This window comes from Euleptes europaea, chromosome 12, assembly GCF_029931775.1.
Source record: "Euleptes europaea isolate rEulEur1 chromosome 12, rEulEur1.hap1, whole genome shotgun sequence".
In the NCBI taxonomy this organism is placed as follows: domain Eukaryota; kingdom Metazoa; phylum Chordata; class Lepidosauria; order Squamata; family Sphaerodactylidae; genus Euleptes; species Euleptes europaea.
In genome coordinates this window covers 45,102,199-45,123,059 of record NC_079323.1, presented here as the reverse complement: position 1 = coordinate 45,123,059, position 20,861 = coordinate 45,102,199, and positions in this window count along the sequence as shown.

Genomic DNA, 20,861 nt, shown 5'->3' with positions numbered 1-20,861 from the left:
AACCAAAGTGCAAAGAATATTTACATGCCTACTGGTTTAACTATACCTGTGTTGACACACTCATCTTATTGTGAATCCTCTTTACATTTATACACCCGCCCCCGCACATAATATACATGGGGGGGGGAATATTCCACAGATGCTCCATGAATAAAATTGTATTAACATGATCTGTTTTTTCCCCCATTTAGGGAAAAGGGTTGCATCTATAGGTCTACTTGTGTAGTTAATCAAGATACCTTCAATCACTAAGGAATATACCGATGGTTCCAAATCATTGGTGGCAACTCTGTGTAAAAACACCACAAAGCCCAATTTGGTTTTGGGACCATATTATGAGGAGAGGATGGGGCCCTGCCACCCCCACACCATTTTCTGTAGCTAAAATGGCCTGAGGTATTATTTGACCCATTGCGAAGCTGCACATGTACTGAATTCTTGCATGTGCATCCTCTTGATGGGGCAAACCAAAAAATAACAATTATGATTCAGTTAAAGCAACCAAAACAATCGTAGTTTAGTTAAAGAGGGAAAAGCCCCACAACAGGGACTCAAGGTCTCACAGGTAGTATGTGAACTGCCCCCAAGGATATATAAATCAAATATAGAAGAATAAAATGAAAATAAAAGGAGAAAAATGAGCCGAGAAAAGCAGCACCCCCGCCCAGCCTGCCGGCGTAGTTAGCAGGCTAGGTTCAATGTTCCAAGGGTGCCTCTCAAAGTCAACACTTAAGTCAACATTAAGATAACAGTAGCAGAAGATTTCGAAATAATGGGGTAAACAAAGAGGAAGGGAAAAAAGAAAACAAAAGCAGACACAGCTGGATAAAAACAATAGGAATTTAAAACAAAGCTCAGGAGCTGCATCAACATGCTACTGAAATGCCACTCAGCCCAACCGGAACCCTTGATGGGGCAAATAATGCCCAACCTCCACACCTCTTCAGCTCTGGAAAATGGTGCAGGGGTGTGCAGAACCCCCTCCTATCCTTGAACCTTGGTCCCAACAAGGACTTGCAGCTGCAATCTGTAATGTATACTGTATTTACTCAAATGTAAGCCTAGGCCACCACCACCACCACCCCAAATATGCCATAAAAGGGAGGTCATCTGAAATGTGCATACAAGTTACAGTTATGTTCAATTATAAAAATATGTTTGGGTATACATTTTTAGGGGGATCATCAAACATTCAGTGTCCTTTTGAGTAAATATAACAGTTTGGCCCTTACTCAAGTGATTCGGCAGTCTCTTTTAACTCTCTCTGTCCTCCCAAGCAAATCCCATTGAAGCTGCTTCAGCTGGGATCTGCTGCATACAAAGCCTTTGCCAAGCCACAAAGGACTGCTGATTCAGGGCAATAAACATACCACCACCAAACAAAATTTAATGGGGAACTTGGCTAGTCTTTAATGGCTTTGCCCCTGCCTAAAACCTCAATGAGGACCATTTTTGAATGCTGCAGATGTTCAAAAAGCAGAGTTCACAGCACCCATCCCTTTCCTGTTGCTAATTTATGTGGTCCCAGAAATCCAAAGGTGGTAAAGAATGAGATCACAGCTTTCTCCTTGTTGCAATCCCCTAAAGGCATGCCAAGGGAACCTAATGACCCTTCATAACCCTGCCACACACCCTTGCTACTTCCTGAGTGTTGGCCATGGTAAAGGCTATGCCTAGGTCTCAAACCAGTGGGCCTGAAGCTGGTTTACAATACTTCAGTGTCACTGTTCTAATCTGGGGATTATATGTTGAGGTCACCTTGTCAACTCATCCCCCACCCTCACTTACTGGAAATTGATCATTACATTGTTGCCAACACTATATCACTATTGAGGCCAAAATTCAGCTATAACTAAGGCAAGTGCTACTCAAAGGCTGAAACCGAAGCTAAGACTAAATTCCAAACTGCCACCTTAAAATAGGAACAGTGGTAAATGATGCCTCTCCCACCATGCTCCATAAGGCAAGGGCTAATCCCAGTTTGCCTGGGTAGACAAGTTACCTGCCTTGGCTCCCATCCCATAAGCATCTTTTGTATTTAGAAAAAGGAGGTGTGCAAGGAACCCTCACAGCCCCCTTTTTTCAGAGAAATTATAGCAAGAATTATACACAGGCCTTAAGTCACATCAGGTTGTTCCATGCTGGCAAGATGGGACAGCAGGAAACCCCTAACATGAGTAGACAGTATCTACCACATAAGACAGGGGTGGGGAACGTCAGGCCCGGGGGCCGTATAAGGCCTGCGAAATCATTTGGTCTGGCCCTTCATGGGTCCTGGCAGATCTCTAGCTCAGAAGGATGCTGCCCTGCCTGAATCTCTTGGGCCCAGCTGGGGACAGCAGAGCTCAAAAGTGAGTCACTCTGTGTGGCAGACACTCGGAGCCGTCTCTGGCCGTGCCTCTTGGCTAAATGTTTGACCAAATATAGTAGGCTAATTTTTAAGTTGATAATTTTGTATGGCCCGCAAATGATGTTATAAATATCCAAATGGCCCTTGGCAGAAAAAAGGTTCCCCACCCCTGACATAAGAACATCATTTCAGGTCTTTCTTCCAAGTGTTCCCACTTCAGAAGTTGGATGGATATCCAGCAGAAAAAGGGCCTTTAAACTAAACTGCATGACTTGTAGAATTCCATCATATTAAAAATAATGTCAGCCACTAAAAACACTAAGAAATATGATAGACTTTGCTTGGCACCTAAAGATTGGCAAAGATTATGGCAGGCAGGTCTTCTGTTGTTTCTCCATGCTTTTGATGGTTGAAATTCTTCTCTTATTTGCTCTTGTTTCTTGGAGTTTAGAAAACTGATTTACAAAGTTTTAAAACAAACCAATTATGTTAAAAAAAAAAAAAAACAGCCATTTGTGAAAATTAAAGTCTTTGTGAATGCAATCAGTTAGTTATTTTGGGCCAATAATTTAGACTTAGACATAATTGAGAGCTGAGCATTAAAATGTGTCAGATGTTACATACATGTCCTTGATTATTTTTCTCAACATATTTTTTTAACAGCAGATGTGGTAGCTGCAATTAAAAGAGGGAGACTGATGTAGGTGAAAGGGGTTCCTTAACTCTTTCATACTGCACTAGTTCTCCAGATTTGGAGTAGCAATTCTGGGTCAGGAAATGGCAACGGAAAAGAATTAAATTGCTTATCTCCCATGTACCAGCCTTCCCCTTTAAACCTTAGCACAGAGCTAGAATTTTATTTATTTATTTAGGTTCATAATTATCACATAACTGTCTATAACATGTAGTTCTGCTCTAAATGTAAACCTGGCATTTCCCTTTACTGAAGGATAGGAATAAATCTCATATGTTTATGAGTTTTATTTTTATGAAGCCACCTTGAGCAGGTCTCTGGAGAGGTGGCATATACATTTCCTAAACAAGCAAATAAATAACTATTTCCTGTCATCCTTCACTGTCAGAGGCGCAGACATCTTTAGCTGAAGTATTTGGACTTGAGCTGACTGAATCCGATAGAAGTAAAGGAAAAACAGCTTCACTCCAAGTGTTTTGTCTTCATTTGGTTGTGGAGCAGCCTGCCACTCTTGGTGGCCGTCCGAGTCAGCCCAGGATTCCAGTTTAGTAGATGTTTGCAGATTGTGATCAAACCAACAGGCTTTTTACAGATTAGAGTGTCCTTTATGTGTGTTTTAGAGCGGTTCTTTGTTATCCTCCCTAGACTAGGGAAAAAATATTCCTCTTGCCATTCATTTTTCTTTTTGTTTTCCCCAATGTCCTTTCCTCCATAGCAATTACGTTGGAAAAATGGGCATATGGCCGTGTCTTTTAACTGCTGCCACAAGCTGCCGTACCACCTGGCAAGAGAGCACTGTAGAGGTAAGAGCCTTGCTCCTCAGCCCCGGAGGCTCAGCAAGTACTTTAACAAAGCACCTTCCCAGTGCCTAAATCTTTCACAGCTGAGGAAAGGAGAGTGCAATCAGACTTTAAGTACTGCCGTTAAATACAGACAAATAAAGTACATTGCCACAGAGAAAGACCTATGGATCTCACAATTTGCTGAATTACTTTTACATGTGTCTGCCTGCTCGCACTGTTGTAAGGGGCAGAAGGAACAGTATCTACTCTGCTCAGTACGGTACATATATTTTACAACCTGGGACATCCAAAACATTTAGATAATCAGTTGGCAGACACACAACCCTCATTCCATAATGTGACCAGGTTACGATGGATAAAAATAATCATAGATTTCCAATAGTCATGCTTCTGATAACAGAATATATAGATAATTTCCCATATATGTATGAGTGTGTTTTTACAAAATCCCTCATAATATGAGACTATCTTTATAACTGCCCCATACTACTGACTACAGTTCTGAAGAAAAATGCATCTGTTATTTCAATATCACAGATTCATGAGTTCATTGACACCCTGCCATAACATTTTTAAAAACCCTTGATGTGTTTTTTAATAATTCTGATTCCCTTCTGCTTAATAATTAGCCACATTCAGCTACAATAAAGTGGCACATTTTGTCTGCATTATGCCACAAATAGATTATAAAAGGTTTCTGCACTTCTATTTCCATTATCATCTGGTTCACACATTTTAGAAGTGAGAAATTGTATACTGAACTTTTTTATTAGTATTCACACTGATTTTACCATTGTTATCTAAAAAGCTGCATTCAAGAAAATATGGAATGAGTATGCATTAAAAGAACTATAGCTAAAGTGACTCTTCTTTATAGAAATGGGAAAAGCATTTAGGGGAAAGCACAATATTCACTGGCATGTTGGGGGTAGAAGTTATGAAGATTTAATGAAAAGTAGTGGCAGATTTCATAAAAAGGGGGAAATATGCAAATTTTATTAGCAAGTACTCCACATCCTCATCTTTATATTCTTTATATTCAATACTCCAATCTATTTTGCAGGTTCAAGCCAACCTACATATTCAGCCAAAGCAAATAATGGAATCCTTTGCTCAAGTGGGGTAAGTCACATCTGTTGATGATCCTGTAGCCATATAAGGAGAAAAATCTGAACACAGAAAAGACTATTTCCTCCTTCATGTATTACTTTACTGTATTCAGAATAATGATAGCAGAACAACCTCAGACGCGGACTACTCACATTTCTCTGAACATCTCTGTCAAATCTTCTAAAATAGTTGGTGGATAAACATGCTCAGCAGACAAACATACTATTTTTAACAGCTGGGAACATAGATACTCTGATCCTCAGATTTCCTCATCTTTCTAACATCCAACCTGAGCAGATGTCAAACAATTCTGCAGTTGCGAAGTAGTTGTGGTGGTGGAGTTAATTAAATTGATTATCCCCCAAGGGTCATCATGGCTGTTCCAATCAGGCAGTAAAATGACACAGGAAAAACTATGACTACCATGAGGCGGTGCTAAAATTCAGGTGCACAAAATAACAAGGATAACACAACCTCAGATGACCACCAAATGGTAAGACTTGAAAAAAGACTGTGTTTATAAACTGTTGACTCACTCACTCACTCCTTATTTAAACGATTGGCTGTGGAGCAGTGCACAAGAAACTCAGATTCCAGTCGAGCTCTGTGAGAGTGTACCTGTATGAAATGCTGCTGACAGCACTGTGCTGTAATGTTTGACTACACATAAAGTGACCTGCTGCTTATGTTGAGCTGATCACAAACTGTTGGAAAATCCCCTCTACTTGCAAGTGTTCGCATTTCTCAGCTAAACCTCTGCAAGCCAATGGATGGCGGGGGTGACACTGTTGAAAGGGCAATAACGAAAGGAAGGAAAATATGAAAGGCATCATGATCAAGAAGACTGGGGTCCAGATGATTGGAGAAAATCCCACACATGTGTTTTCTTCTTTTCCTGATCCTAAAAATGGGCACTTAACTATGAATGATGTTAAGCTAACTATGATACTATGTTCTTGATATCAGGCAAAATCTAGGTCTCATCCCCTTAATGCTAATAAGCCATTGCCATTAAAATGCCTTTACTTGAAAATATAGCACACAAGCTTCATGGTACAACAGTCACTGAACAGGCTGCTAGGAAGCCAACTAGCAGCAGGCCTCTCCTATTATTTCATGAAAATAGGCCGCTCTTCTCTGACCCCAGTATGCTGAACATCCAGAGGTGACTTCTGAACCCTGTTACCATGTGCGTGTAACGATATAGTGCTTGGATAGTCCCCAGGGTTTTTTTGTGTGTGTGTGTGTGTGTGTGTGTGTGTGTGTGCAATGGCAGAAATAAATAAAGAAAACATGTTTACAGTAAGTAACATTACCATTTTGAGTCAACAGGGCAAAAGCCAGGCATTAACAATTCAGGCAGGTATCACATTTTCATGCTGCAATCATAGAGAAAGGATTGACAAAGCACCACAGTACTGGCTAGGAGACATGAGGTCAGCATTTGCAGTTATAATAGAAATGGCACTGGGAGATTATTTATGTAAGGGTGTTCAGGTGAATGTACAGTCTTGTAAACTTATGTTTTAAATGTGAGGTTCTAATGAACTATCTGTTCCACGGTTTTTCTTGACATGGAATAAAATAACCAGGCATACGGAAAGTTACCTCAAGAAAAAAAAATATATGTATATTGACCATGCCTACATAGCATGGCAAAAACATGTCCAACAGAACAAAACTGGTTTGGCAAATTCATCCTGATTCTAGGATTAGTATGAAGCTCCTACGGCAATTAGATTAGATGGGCTGGACCATATCTTTGTGAACCCAATTTGCAAAAAACAAAAAATGAAATCCTAAAGACTATAAAACAATGTATAATATCATAATGAATAAGACTATTAAACAATATGATTAAATAATGAAATTAAATAACAGCAACATATTACATATCAATACTTGCTACAAGGCCAATTAAAGCAAATGCATGCATTTTACACAGTCCATGGATTCATGGCCAACCACATCTTTTTGTACACAAAGTGAAATAGCAATTCTGATTTAATGTTGTACATCAAAGTGTGAACTCCTGATTTATACTGTATGAAGGAGTTCTTGTACCCATGTTACTGGATGTGAAGTAATAGAGATAGTAAAGCCCAGTTCATACATCTAGGTTATACTTTGTTGCAACACAAAGAGATTGTTTGGGATGTTAATGAGCCATCACAAGTATTGCAGTCCACCCCTCCCCAACACCATAAATACAGTGGTTTCCAGTCATCATGCAGCAGAGGAGATTGCGGCAATGTGACTTGTTGGTATTCCATTTCAATCTCATCAAATGTGTTAGTGATCAGATAGCTGGGAAAGACATTGTTCATCAGTAACATAAAATTCTGCAGTCTCCGTATTCCAGATCCCTGTTAGCTAGGGACTCTTAGAGCCAAACTGGAGGTGACAGAGTACCGGAGTCCACCATGGGGACACATCCACCATTTTAGGATTGAAATTCCTTTTGTTTACAAAAGCTATGGGGGCCTGATCCTGACACTGGGGGGAGAGGCTCCTGGTCCATCCCTGCATACCGTTTCTAAGAGCCCAGTCCCCTGGTTTTGGAGCTTTTGAAAATGGCACCTGTGTAGAGGGGAACAGGAGCTCCTCTCATGCTGCAGACCTGATCAGAAACTTTCCCCCACAGCTTTTGTAAGTAGACACTTTCATCCCAAAAAATGGCAGAGGCATTCCCCATGATTGATTTGGGGATACTGTCATGTCTAGTTTGGCTCTCACACACAGCAGTATCATGAATAAAAACATATTGGCCATTTATGCATGGCAATTTGTTGTGCGGTCCATGCTGAAGTACCCCACAGTTGTTGTTTTTTTAGTTTTGCACCGGAAATCAATGAATCAGACGCCACTGCGCAGCCAGTGCTCCCGAACCACACATTTTGGAAAAGCACTTGTAACGTGACTTTTTGGGACTGCCCCACCATGACTGTGAAGAATGCACTCTAGGTTGCATGAATAATCAAAGCCGCGAATGATCTTGTCCCCTCCTCTCCTCCGCCCACCCAGGCCTTCCCACGTCTTTGTACCTCCTACCTGCTCTTCCCAACCCCATCCCCTTTCCGAACCTGCCGTCGAGGGAGGAAGCCATTTCCCTGTTCATTTTTTGCACACAGAGTGCGGAGTGAATGCAAACAACTCGCCGTTATTTTTTTTAACTATTTCATTTCCTTTTCGATATATCGCTATTTTGCTATCTCGACCCTGCCATGCAGCATGTTCTTCTCCTGCTTCACTCTTTCTCAGATCCCGGCAACTTTTTTCCGCAGTCTCATAACACCCCCCTTCTATCTGTGGATGCATCTCCCCCCCATTGAGTTCTCAAAGCAAGTAGAGGTGCTTTTTTTGACTTCTGAACATTCTTTGGGTAAAATGTGCATCTAGAGCGCGGCAAATCCAAGGCATGCCCTCCCATGTGGGAATTTTTTTCCCCCCAACTCTTGCGATAAAGCGCTAGACTTCTCTATCAATAGCTTTTGTTCCTTTTCTCTAGAGGTTGGGATACTGGACCCACATTTTGCATTTGGGGGGGGGGGCTTGCAGGAGAAAAGCTCTGGAATTCTCTGCATGCTCTGGGAAAAGCTTCTGGAATTCTGCTCCCTGAAAGAAAAACTCCTCTCTCTTTGGGGGAGCAGGGCCATGGGGGGGGGAGTCTGTAAGGATTCAGGAGGTTCCAGTAAATGGGCTGTAGCTCTGAGGTGAAGGTGGCGGCAGCGGGGGGGTGATCCTCCCAGTCCTTTTACCCTGTGCAGAAGGCACACAACACACACCCTGCTTCTCTTTGTGCAGCTGGGATTCTTGCAGCCTCTGCTTTGGGCTGGCAAGAAAACTTTGCTCTGGGAATCAAGATACTTTTGCATGGGAGGTTTTGACTTGAATTTACCACTCTGTAGATGCATATTTTTCCATTGCAGTGAATGTTGAGACCTCTTGTTTTTCAGTTTTGAGAATTTGGATGGGGAAGATGTGCATCCAGAGAGCGGCAATTCCAAGGCAAGACCTCCCATGAGGGAGGTACCATTTTATCAGTATATAGCTATTTTATCGGGGAGAAATTAAAAAAAAAAAAAGGACGACATAGTCCTTAGTGAGATCTCTACCAAAGGAAAACAGGCTTTTTTGAGGGTGGCTGCCGCGCCATGCGCATGTGTGGGACAACAGAGGGAGGGGAAAGAGGTGGGTAAATGGCTGTGGGAGGAACACCATTGAGATAACCCAGCCCCATCGGAGCAAAGTTCTGCGTGTTGGGATACCATTGCATAATTCGTGGCTCCAATCAACACTGGACTTTCTCATTTGATTCAGTGACATGAATAAGTGTTTTAAAAGGCGGATTTAAAAAAAAAAGCTTTGAGGGAGCAGCAAATTCATCCATGCATAATGGATTCATTATGGATTCATCCATCCATGCACTGAGTGGCAAACCTAAGAGTATTTTCTCAGGAGTAAGGCCCATGGACAGAAATAGCATATTTTAAACTCAGTGATTCTCAAAATGTAAATAATCTCCATTTGATAAGTAGACAGATTAAAGAAACAAAAAGCAAAGTTAATACTTTTCTAAAATAATTTCAATTTGTTGCTTGGCTGGGGGAGTGTTTCATTTTTGCTGTTTGGTTGACTTCCCCTTCTCCCAGCCCAAATCTGGGGGTTTTTTTTAGCACATATATGTTTCAGCAGATAGAACGCAGGCAATGTGCTGCTTGTGCTATAAGGAAAAAAAGAACAAGAAGAGACAAATTCTGGTAAAGGTATATGGAAATATAATTTGCAAACCAGGGCAAAATTATTTCTAAATATGTCATCAATGAAATCGCAGAGATCTATCTGAGGAAACTGATAGTATTGTTACAGGACATCAGCTTGTGCTGACCAATGGCAGTAACAATAAATGTAATGTTACAGGACATCAAGAGTTTCATCATTCTTCTTTTTCTTCTGATGAAGAAACCATGAAAAGACCAACAGCTGTGGAAGAAATCTAACCTTGCAGTAGGGGGTATACCGCCTGTGCTTTTTCTTATTCCATTCTTAACACTTGAGCATAGAAAGGTGTGGGGTATTCAGCAATGACTCAGAATGAGGAGGTGTGAGAGTAGGTGATAGGGCTAAGACACAAGCACATTTTAGATACCCATAATTATCTTTCTCTAGGCAAGGGATCTATTAAAAGGGGGGCAATATAGCACAAATCCCCTAGCAAGAATAGTTGCAGCACATAGAAAATAAAGACTGTTATAGCCTTAACTACATTCACATATTAAACCAACCTGCTATATTTATTTCTTTGTGTATCTGATATATGGACATGCTTGTTGCAATTCTATCATAAATAAAGTGAATTTATTCACATAGCAGAAGACTTACCCACCTATTTAGAGGGTGAATTGAGGGGTGATTAATACCAGCAAAAGGAAGAAGAAACCATTCTCACATAGGAACTTCATGTTAAAAATGATTTATTTGAAAGTGCCCCCTTACCTAATATGGAGATCGCTATGCCCCATACCCCAGAAAATTGCTAGTTTTTAAGCCTCTTGCTCAATTTGTTTCATATGGGACATATTTTTCACATGGGATACTTCCAAATTACTTATCTCATGTGGTATAATCTCTATATACCATATCATAGCAGCATTCTTGAATTGTTTCATTGTTAAGTCAAAGCATAGAAACTTAGAGCAAAATCCTTGTTTGTCTGTTACGTTTGCTGCCCTGTCCTTCAGCAGTCTGAGGAGCTGAAGAAGACATTATGAAAATCATGTGGATACTTTTGGAAGGGGCCTCCAAATGATAACATGCCCCAGGCGTAATGTGTTACGCCAGTTATCATGGCATTCTCGTGTTTATGTTGGAGTTTTCCCACCATTTCTTGAAAGTGGCTGTTGTTCACCGAAAGCTCAATAAACTTTTTGTTATTGCTGCCTTTCTGGGACTGTTAAAAGAAGACACTGTTTTTATTCAACACCTGATAGGCTACAATTTATGCATATGTTTCTCTAAGCAGGCAGTCTCCACTTAGGTTTGGGGGAATAAGCTGGGGAGGCAAAGCAAGAAGGGGCAATTGGGATCAATAACTTATGTATACCAGGATTGTTTCTGGTGAAAGCTCTTAAATGAGCAGGTGGTTATTTAATTAAAATGGGCTTTATTTAAAGAATAATGATAGTAAAAACAAGAAATGTATTTTAAGCAATGATCATACATACACAAAGCATAGAAGAGCTGACTAAGCGAAAAAGGGAGGAAGTTTGATAGGATTTCAGGCATGGGTGATAGTTACCGGTCTTGAAGGGATGTCCAGGGCAAACAGCGCTGAAGAGGAAAATGACCAGCATTTCCAGGAGCAAAAGGAAGATCCCACAAGCACGTGGGGGGGTACGGATCCAGAACACACACACACTATGAACGGCCAAAGGATCAATACTTATACCCCCAAATGGGTCCTGAGACAGTATGAGGTAAGCTGGCAGGAAAACCAGAGACAAAGAATTGATTGCTTTCCAGGGTTAGAACTAAAGATAGGAGAGGCTTGATGAGTCCTCTGGACCCAAAGGAATGCTTGGACTATTCTCTTGAATATTGATTGATTGCTGGGATGGGTGCAGATAGGATAAGTAATGGTCTGCTCAGAGCATTGATTAAATCACATTAGGGTGACACAATGGAGATTAGCTAGCCCAATTGTCCAGCCAGGCACACCTTAGGGCCGGGGGAAAAGTTCAGTGGCCAACCACCTTCCTGCCCAAACTTGACACACAAAATGGATCCCAAAACTCTCTGAGGGGCATCCATTTTGGGGGAGCAGTGTCTTGCTCTTATGCCAGTCTTTGCCCCCCGAGCCTCCATGGCACCCCTTAATGGAGGAGGGGGCCAACTGCTTACACATGGAGATAGCACTGGGCTTGGAAAACCACACATTTTGCAGGCCATCCCTATGTGGCAACATTTTGCAGCAGCAAAAACTATTTCCTTCCCACTGACAGACTGATAACATTTTTCTGGTGCTCAGAAAGATCCAGTGGAAGTTTTCCAATGGTAGACCTGAGTTACGGAGAAGTAAGGAATGGTCCAACATCAAAGAAGAAAGGGTCTCAGCAGTGGTTTCTAGCAGACTTGTGGCTACTGCAAGTATCTGCTACAAATGTAGCATATGACCCTGTTCTGCTAAGACAGACCAAAGTCATATGACCAGAAACTGTTTCAGAACTCAGTGCAATCTGTGGTCTACTGTTATATTTGTTAGTTGTCCTCTGAATAATATGTATGGCTTCTTTACAATAACTCTCAGTTCTTCTGCTAAAATGCAATATTTTAAGGAATGCTTCTCTCCCAATATTTTACAGGGTTTTTTTAAAAAAAAGGAAGCCTGTTCTCACACCAGGATCACTGCATTCTGCCTACAAACACAGACACACACATTATATATTGCTGAAGATCATTCCATGTATGCTGTGTATTTTACATAATAGCTGAGAATGTTTGATAGAATGTTTCATTTTGCAGTTCATTTGTTTATATTTCTAACAAGATAAATACAATTCAGACATACACATGTACGGAAAGATGTATCTGCTCTTGACTGAAATATAGTTGGAAAGCACTGAAACCTGAAGAACTCAAGTATATGCATGTGTGTATTGTTAACTTGGTCTCCTTAATTAGGGGTACCTCTGCTAATGAGGTTCTTACCACCCTGGTGTGTACGCAGCTGCCAGCAAAATCAATAATATTTCTTCAGAATGCAAAATTAGACAGTGTTTTCCATGAACAAGTACTCAAAAAAACAGGGATTTTCCCTACTAATAAGATCAGCTGAAGACCATGCAAAAGAAGCCTATCAGATCCACAAGATTTGAAGAAGTATGGAGACTTGGGATGTGCATTTGGGAAAAAAATAGGATTTTTTTCAGATTCAAGTTTTGGGAAAGGTATCTGTACTGGTATTCTAAACTATTCATGTTGTCATTACTGTTTTGGAATTCAAATTCGGATTCTTTTTTTTTTTAATTCCAAAGAGTGTTGCACCTATTATTCCTTATGAGGGACTCTTTCTATAGGACTGGAGTGGCTTTTTCCCCCAGCAAATGACACCAAAATTTCAGGTATCTTAGTCTTGCCTGCTTCCTAAAGTTTGAAGCAAATTTGAAGTAAATTGGATCATGGTATACCATTCTACAGGCCCTGAACAAGGTGCCCCTCCTATGGGCAATAACTCCATGCTTTCTTCAGGGCAAAGAAGCAAACAGCCAAACACCCAAGAACAACCTCTAGCCAAAATCCTCCTAATGAAAACAGAACAAACAATCCCAATAGAACCAATGTCAAAAAAGAGAATCCCCAAAGGATCACAGGCCAGTGTGGGAAGCCCTACAAAAATGATGGCAAGCCAGAGAATCCAAACCAAACCAACTTAAGGGCCAATGTTGTAAGCCCAACTGAACCAATGTCAAACCATAGACACCAAACAGAACCCAGGGACAGTGTGTGTGTGTCTGTGTGTAACTTTGGTATCAGGAGAAAGCATCAGAAGAATGTCTTTCCCTTTTCAAGATGTGGGGGGGGTAGTAGAATGAAGCTGCATGTGCTTGTGTCTAGGCACATGCCTGCAACCCCCCAGGAGGCTTTGGAGGGCAGGCATAGGGATAAAAGATATTGTGTACATATCACCATCTCTTTCAGCAAAAATCTGGAAGTGACATCACTGAATTCACTGACACTTTAGGATTTCAGCAATCTGTATAGTAAAACCATAGAGATTTTAGAAATCCTGGAGCACCAAGCAAAACACAGAAGTGATGTCAACACATAAACAAAATATTTCTGCCCCATTTCTTCCACATTGCTCACTAGGAAAACTTCTGAGGCAGCTGACAGGGTATCTAACAGGCTCTGGAACACCTTGATATAGGTCAGTATGGAGTAAAGAGGGATCTTCAGAGTTTCGTTTTGCAGCAGTTATATTGTAGTCATATTATTTGTTTTGTGTGCTTTTCTCTCTAACAGAGTTTTATGTTGGGCCTAGAAGGCATAAGGGTCAAAGATTAGAGTTTTAGTTCAGTTTGAGGGTACCTCAGCAATCAGCATGGGTTGTGGAAAGAAAAAGTAACCAAATTTTTATACGACTGTAGCCCAATTTAGACCTTTACATATAAATACATTGTCTGTATATAATTCTATTTGTTTTTGTAATTACTTCTCATTTCCTTTGATATGCAAGCCCCTGAGAGTACCCTGAAGAGAACACACATTAATAGAGGCTACATGTGGATGTGTGGGAAGGGTTGTTGCTCCAATGCTTTGTGTAATGCTCCAAAACAACTTATACATTAGGTTTCATACATTTAGTGAGAAGGCCATCACAGAAACAACTATGTCGGAAGCTTGAAGTTACCAGTTAATCAAATGATAATTGCTATTGCCACATAAAAAATTGATATTTAAAACAAACACTGGAAATTTGTTTTTCTTTTGTCGGTATATGGTAGCTTTGTTGACTAATCTTCCAGTACTTGTTCAATACAGGTTGATCTGTTGGAAACCTTGTCACGTGTGAGAAATGGGAGGACTTCCTTGCAGATAGCCTTACCACTTTTATCAGACTATGACCCTCTGGGTCACCTGGCTAGTAACAAGGTTACATAGTTAACTGAGGTGAGATCATTAGCCATGGATCTGATTGGTCAATGAGCTCAGTCCATATCAGATCCTATGAGCATAAAACACTAGCAATTCCAAATTGATTTTGTTCTTGGTGCTATATTCATGGCTCCTTGATCCAACTTTGGACCTCTTGATTTTGTGCTTGCTTTATGGGTCAGACACTCTGTCTGTCCATGCTGACTCTGGAAAGAGTGGACTTTGAATGCTGGAAGATTTCAGCTGGAAGAGCAACATCTGGTAAACTGAACTAATGTTATTACTGTGTAGTTAGTCCTTTGGATCTAGTTTTGTTGTTTTAACTCCTCAGTGCTCAGTGTTCTCTTTTTAGAAATATTCTTACACAATTTAATAAATCACTTCAATTATCTTGTGGTTTTTTTGTTTTCAGGTGGCTTCAATCTAATTCCAGTACCTAGGCTCACATGGCTACACCCACCAGGTTAATTGTTTTATGAAACTCACTCCGCAAGTGGTCTACCTTGCAAGGGTGACTTTCTTGACTTTAATCCCAGGAAGGTTGGAAGCTTGCCCCTTGGCTTCTGGCTGTTTGGGTAGACAAAGGGGCTGGTGGCAGCTACTGAGGTGTGAGGATTCATACTCCAGGGTTTTGAAAGTTTATGTTTTGTTGACCTACCCCAAAAGAATTCTTTAGATTAGGGGTTTTCAACAAGTATAGCCCTATTTGTCAGATCTCAGAAGCTACGCAGGGTCAGTACTTGGAAAGGAGACCACCAGGGAAGACTCTGCAGAGGAAGGCAATGGCAAACCATCTCTGCTTAATCACTTGCGTTGAAAGCTCCTTGCTGGGGTCACCATAAGTTGGCTGCAACTTGGTGGCACAGAGTAAGGACATTTTCCTGCAATCTTGGGGAACCCCAGTTTGCAGATAAATCTGAAAACCAGGCAAAAATTGAGGAAGGTTAAGTTTCCCCTAACAGAGAAGCATTGTTTGCACATGCACAAACAACATACCTCTGTCCGAGATGCCGCCTGATGGCAGAGGTGGTAGCACTACAGGTGGGTAGGGGAAGGAGGAGAGCGGGCCAATTTTTGCAGGGGACATGTGAGCTGGAGGATACAGCAGCAGAGAGGGGCAGGAGGAGAAGCTGCTGCAGCCCCATACGTGAGCAGGGTGGGTGGGAGAAGACCCACTGTCCTCTCCCTCCCCACCATTCTAGGTGAGTGAGGGACAGGGAGCTCCTGCAGCAAACAGGCAGGTGGTGCTTCAGCTGGGTGGGTGAGTGACTGACCTGTCAGCTGAGAGTGGGGTGGACAGAGTGGTGAAAAACAACTGGATGTGCACATTTGCTTCAGAAAACGTAAAGACTAAATCATCATATTGACGACTAATGGAAAGAGCTGATCATTAAACAAACAAATTAGCTACCATGATGCTAATAGCAAATGTGTAAACTATTTCAGTCAGGTTTCTTTCTGAACTGATCAATAATAGATAGAACAGTATTCTTAAGAGGCATGTGAAAATAATCATTTGTATCAAAACAAATTAAGAGAGGTAACCAATCCAACTAATGAGCAGAAATAAGTGTTTATTGTTATCTTTATTCTAAAAATTCATCCATTCTGATGATGGAAGTGATGTTTGAGAATACATAGTTGTATCCTCAGAATAGGGTGGTGAAATTTAGGGTATCAATATACCACACCCTGACCTGGATAGCCCAGGCTAGCCCGATCTCATCAGATCTCAAAAGCTAAGCAGGGTCAGCCCTAGTTAGTACTTGGATGGGAGAACACTAAGGGATACCAGGGTTGCTACACAAAGATAGGCAAAGGCAAACTACCTCTGAATGTCTCTTGCTTTGAAAACTCTACAGGGTCACCATAAGTCAACAGTGACTCGACAGCACTTTCCAGCATGGTGTAGTGGTTAAGAGCGGTGGTTTGGAATGGTGGAGTCTGATCTAGAGAACCGGGTTCAATTCCCCACTCCTCCACATGAGCAGCGGAGACTAATCTGGTGAACCGGGTTTGTTTCCCCACTCCTACACACTAAGCCAGCTGGGTGACCTTGGGCTAATCACAGCTCTCTCAACCCCACGTACCTCATAGGGTGTCTGTTGTGGGGATGGGAAGGGAAGGTGATTGTAAGCCGGTTTGAGTCTCCCTTAAGTGGTAGAAAAAGTCGGCATATAAAAACCAACTCTTCTTCTTTCCTCCACCACCAATATACCACCTCTCCAGAGAACCTCCTCCAGGCGGCTCAAGGTTTTAATTAGATATAACACTGGAAGATCTCTGAATAGGTCTTCCAGGTTTGTTTATTTGTTTTTCAAATACAAACAGCTGTTCAGGGCTGTGGTCTAGATCAGGACCATGGTGAAGGAAGAGAATTACTTGAATGCTTCAACATCTGCATGGCTTCACCAAGCAGAGCTGACTGTCCTTGCTATTGTTAGTACCTTAAGATAATTGGGTGGAGGGTGATGAGGGGTTTTTCCTTCAAAACTTTGCTGAGTGAAATGATTAGCTACCTCCTTCCTCTGCTCTGTAGCTATGATCCAAATGGGACCCTGTAGGGCTTTAAAATAGTTCTAGGCAGATTCATTCTCATATATCTAAGCAGTAATATAGTGAGATTTGGCAAGAAGTTCTGAACCAGTACACAAAAGGAAAAAACTGGAATAAGGAGTGAACAATAGACCTACATCAACTTGACACAGTGACAATGACCAAATGAATATTGCTAGAATTCTTTGATTAAAAAACTTTCAGTTCTCTATTCTGTAGTTCCTATCCCTGATTTTCTTCTCTTCTGCGTATGCTCAGATTTTGTTAATTTTTTTGTTTGCATCTTTCCATTCAGATAGGCAGAAAATATGTAGAAAATGTTATCTTTATTCTATGTTATTGTTATCTTTACTCTAAAAATTCATCCATTCTGATGATGGAAGTGATGTTTGAGAATACATAGTTGTATCCTCAGAATAGAGTGGTGAAATTTAGGGTATCAATATACCACACCCTGTATATTGGTGAGTATAGTACAGATATAAGTCTTCATCATCATGAACAAGAGTAAACTAAGGGTAAAGGAAGTAGAAGTTGGAATAATTCTAGTACTTCCAAGCAGGTGGTTTCATGTTTTTAACGATATGTTTCCAGAATGTTCCTCCTGCTGTACATGATATTTGCCATGGTAGTCCTGCAGGGCATCACATGCTTTAATGTATGTGTAAAGTAATATCACCAGTCTAATTAGGTGTCTAACATTTGATGTGTACTTGGAGCTACTAAAAATATAACTTTTATTTCAAATCTACAATTTCTCCACTAAGGAGCATACAAAATGACAAAAGGGAAACTTGGGGTCTCAGAACATGTTGGATTTTGTCATAGTGCATTTTTCAAAATGTAGAGTAAATATCTGCTGTGGAGAGACTGGCTGTTATTGAGAATGCATAAAACTAATGATTTATGAACCTGAAATCCCAATGTCAACATTTTGTAGCGGTGGTGTGAAATATAGATCAGCAAACCAATTTTAAGTCGGTATTTTTCAAATATTAAATGGAAGTGATTAAACTTTTCAGAAAGCTTCAGGCAACAGACACGTGGAAGAAAAATTAACTATAATAAGTAAGAAGGAATGTTATATTATATCAGAGCACTGGCATGGACATTGTCTTGCTGCCCACTCTTATTCCCTCCCCCCGTGTGCATTTAAGTATCAGCTCATGCAGAACCTGAATCACATCTGTTCATAAACTAATTATAATACTACCAGTATCAGTTCCTATTAGCTGTTACTTTTTTTCAGGCATTTGAGGCAATAGATATTTTTCTCCAAGTAATCAGAATGCTACAGTTCCTCTTCATTTTCATGCGTAATATGTGACAATGTTTAAGCAGTCTAAAAGATCACATTCTAGCTGTATCTGAAGAAGTGAGCTGTGGCTCATGAAAGCTCATACCCTGCAACACACATACTCTTAGGTCGTTTATGCATGGGAGTTTTACCTGAGGTCTGTTGCTCGCTGGACCTACGCTTTCCTGTTGGGAATCTATGCACCAGCAGTCTCCAAGCTCAAATCAGGAAGCATTTGCATCCCTGCCCCTTGAAATGCTGCTTTGTAATAGGCTGTTGTGAGAGAAAAGTCCCCCCCCGAAACCCAATTGCTTAATAAAAAAGCACTTTAAGTGCATTTATAAAACAAAAACAAAAAACAGCAATTTGAAAGGGGGTGGAAAAAACCCAGGCCTCATTTTTAAAAGGCTTCTGCTCAGAAAGGACTCCAAGCAAGCAGGAAGTATTTGAATCCCCGCCCCTTGACATGCTGCTTTGTAATTGAGTGTCTGCTTGCTGTGAGAGAAACCAAACTTCTGTGTCTCGCGCTTTGCCTTATGCATAGGGATTTCAAGCGGACTGAACTCACGGGAGAGGGAAGAATCCGGTTAATAGATGGAGGGGAAGTACCGGGATTTGTGAGGGCTTGCAGCGAGGTCATCTCTAATGGAGGGAAAACTCATGCATAACACTTAAGGAACAACCAAGACAGACGGGGGGTGAATGTGAATGAAAGTACCCATCCATAAACGACCCTAGACAAAAATCTGGAGCATAAAACAATAAATAGTTTTTTTTCTTGAATTCAGTCACAGGTAATCAGAAGCCAATGAAATCTGATATTTCTGCCAGATTTATAAGACATTTCCTTCTAAAAATCTGGAAGTGGAATTTTAAAATACATTTTGCCTAGTTTTGGATGTGGAGGAGGATGATTAAGGTAAGTTTTATTTTTACTAATACTTTGACAATATGTTGTTTGTTCTCGATTATATTTTTCTGCTTGTGCTGTAGAAGCTAGATTGTTATGCTCTACAGGATACTACCTCCATTCATGTTTCTACAAAGTGCCATATTTATCATGACACCCAGTGATGATGTAATCACACTTTGGAAAAGTGAAATAATACTGACAGCTATTGTAATTGTGGTTTGTTAAAATGAATATTAATTCATAGGGTTGCCATAAGTCAGAAGCGACTTGACGCACACACAAACGGAATAATTACTAATAGCAATAATGGTGCTTAAACCCTATTTGAATGTACACATGTGGTATTTTTAACATTATTTGTGCATGGATATTATAAGCATGTTGGTGGTGAAAATTATATACCATGAAGTGCAAATATAAATTGCATAAAAATCCCTTTTAAAAGTGTAAAAGAAATGTTAAAATTACCAGCACTGGCAATAGAACTGGGTGGACTGAACTCACTCATATTGACAGGGAGGGGGGTGGAATAAAAGGGAAATATTTGTCCACCTTTTTACAAAATACATTGAAATTCCTAGAAATAAAGTTGTAAGATGCATTCTTAGTTTTCATAATGGAGTCAACTCTTTTAGATTTAATATTTACTTGAACAGGGAAAAATCTTGTATCTGAACACTTTGTAAATATAACTTTGGGTGAAGGGGGTTGTTGTGATACCTCATTTTGCAATTGAAGAAGAGGTTCGTGTGTGTCCCTTCCAATTAAAAATTACATATTTATGTGATGCTGCCTAAATCCCTATAAGGTGTCCTTTTCTGCCTATAATATTCCTTTCAGTCTTAGAATATTATAATATATATATGTCTTCTAGACAACAATTCAAGTAAACAATTATGTTGTTCTGATTTTCCCCAAGAAAAGAAATGTTCTGGGACACAGTTCTACATTGTTTCTGCCTGGAAACTCTACTGAACCTCTTTCAATACTCTTGATTCAGAAATGGTAGTGATTGAAACCTAATCTCAATTACAGTCCTACTGTACATCGTTGCCAGGTATAATTATGGCATTTTCTGCCTTAAGTGGACTCTGATCCAGAGAGCAGGCTTGAATAAGAAGGAGAGAAAAGAACCAGCCATTTGCAGTCTGTTCCCTGTCAGTCTCACAGTCTAATGCACAGCTTGCCACACAGAGAGCAGGAAGTATTTATCCTGTCTAAGGAGTTATACATCTTTTCTCGGCAGTAATTACAAATGTCTTCAAAACAGCCAAGCAAGACCAAGGCCAAGAGATAGCAGAGTTAGTGGAGTCTGATAGACTTCATGAGGCACAATGGTTTTGCTGAACTGATCTGGCTCCTTTTCAAAGCAGTGCCCAAGGTGTAGTTGAATTACATTATCTCTGTAGAAGTGGTTCAGTACAATCATTTGAATGCACATCAAGAAGTGCCTGCTGGGGGCAGGACAGTTGCTTTAGTCACTA